We start from the raw sequence: 2,025 nt of genomic DNA, 5'->3' as shown, positions 1-2,025 counted from the left end.
GAAAAGCGCAGCAAAACATCTGCAAAGGAAAGAAAGCACTAGAGGTTTAGAAGGGCAAGTTAGTAAACTTCCCAGAATTATCTCAGGGCCTGTCAGGGAATGTTAAAAAGGATTTTTCCCAAAAAGCTGCCAGAGACAGAACTGGAGCTGCCAAGAGTTAAAGGAAGTAAACAAAGTGTGGAAGGACCCAAGAGATTTCTATATTGTAGACTCAGAGTCAGGATGTGTAGATAGACACTAACCTCTGAAGTAGAAGAATATACAAAGGAATATAATGGGTTGAGCCTTGTATGATCAACACAGTCTGTACACAAACAAGATATATTCCATTTGCGAAGTACTCATTACAGTGATTCCCAAAGAGTAGTTTCATAGCTGCTACTTGAGATGGAATAAAACTAAATTTACACGTGTTAATAAATTAAGAGCTTGATCAGAAAGATTCAAAAATGCATTTTTAAAAGAAAATATAATATATGAGTGCTCACTTTGGCAGCACATATACTAAAATTGGAACAATATATAGATTAGCATGTCCTCCGTGCAAGGATGACATGCAAATTCCTGAAGTGTTACATAAAAAAAGAAAAGAAAAGAAAATAGAATATATAAGTGGAAAGTCAAAAAAGGCAGCATAGAGAATTCTGAATAATTAATACTCTTAAGGATTGACAAGCATTTGAGTCAAGTTCACCATAAATTCAGAAAAGTGCATTTAGGAATTTAAGAAGACATAAACTATTATCAATGGGTTATTTTTGCCTCAATTTACACTAGCCAAGTCATGTATCCTCTCTCATTCATGTTTCTTATAATCTTTTAAGTAATTCATAGGCCTAATATATGTTTAATGGAAATTTATAGAGATTTATGTTAAGAATCTTCACAATAAAATGTAAATCTCTGTTGATTATATTTCCATCATTAAGTGTTTAGTAGTACCTTCAGACATACTGTAGAAATGATGTATAGAATGTTTAATGCATTTATTCTATGAGGAGTTATAAATATAATATTGCACTAGACAGCTGTCACTGTCTTCTAATGTATTACAAGACAGTGTTGGTAACTGCTATGAATTTTAAAGATTTTTTTGTTACCAAAAAAGCTGGATAACTGGATATTAGCTTACTTAAAGTCACACTCCCTGAAGTCAATAAAATATACAAATATTTTTAAGTTCCAATATACTTCATACTACATTTTAATGTTAGATAAATCTGGACTACTAACTAAATATATAAGTTGAGTGATAAATTTTAATAAGGTGATGATAATATGTCAACATCAGGATATTTATCCAAGAGGAAGTCAGAACAAAGTAAAAACCTTTGTGTTATACATTTCTATTGTGTGGTTTTAGAGAACATTCCTTCAGAATGTTCATCCTGTATCTATACAATAGTTTTCCTTCACATTAGAACCTCCACACTCCAAATTCCACCATACCAGGTCAATCTACTAGCAACTAAACCTCTCATGCTATCTCTGCACTTTTGCATGGAATCCCTCTACTTTATTTTATTTTATTTTATTTTATTTTATTTTTATTTTTATTTTTTTATTTTTTTATTTTTTAATATATGAAATTTACTGTCAAATTGGTTTCCATACAACACCCAGTGCTCATCCCAAAAGGTGCCCTCCTCAATACCCATCACCCACCCTGCCCTCCCTCCCACCCCCCATCAACCCTCAGTTTGTTCTCAGTTTTTAACAGTCTCTAATGCTTTGGCTCTCTCCCACTCTAACCTCTTTTTTTTTTTTTTCCTTCCCCTCCCCCATGGGTTTCTGTTATGTTTCTCAGGATCCACATAAGAGTGAAACCATATGGTATCTGTCTTTCTCTGTATGGCTTATTTCACTTAGCATCACACTCTCCAGTTCCATCCATGTTGCTACAAAAGGCCATATTTCATTTTTTCTCATTGCCACGTAGTATTCCATTGTGTATATAAACCACAATTTCTTTATCCATTCATCAGTTGATGGACATTTAGGCTCTTTCCATAATTTGGCTATTGT

At 33.1% G+C, this 2,025-nt stretch overlaps 1 non-coding gene across 1 annotated transcript; it reads left to right on the top strand.

Annotated features, from left to right (window-relative positions):
• The first annotated feature begins 480 nt into the window (after nucleotides 1–480).
• Nucleotides 481–584, top strand: LOC122235586. The gene has a single exon (XR_006213636.1). It is a non-coding gene; the product is annotated as a U6 spliceosomal RNA (small nuclear RNA).
• The last annotated feature ends 1,441 nt before the right edge of the window (nucleotides 585–2,025 follow it).

The sequence above is a fragment of the Panthera tigris genome, chromosome X (assembly GCF_018350195.1).
Source record: "Panthera tigris isolate Pti1 chromosome X, P.tigris_Pti1_mat1.1, whole genome shotgun sequence".
NCBI lineage: Eukaryota > Metazoa > Chordata > Mammalia > Carnivora > Felidae > Panthera > Panthera tigris.
Note: the sequence above shows the minus strand (reverse complement) of the source record. Positions and strands in the feature narration are given on the sequence as shown.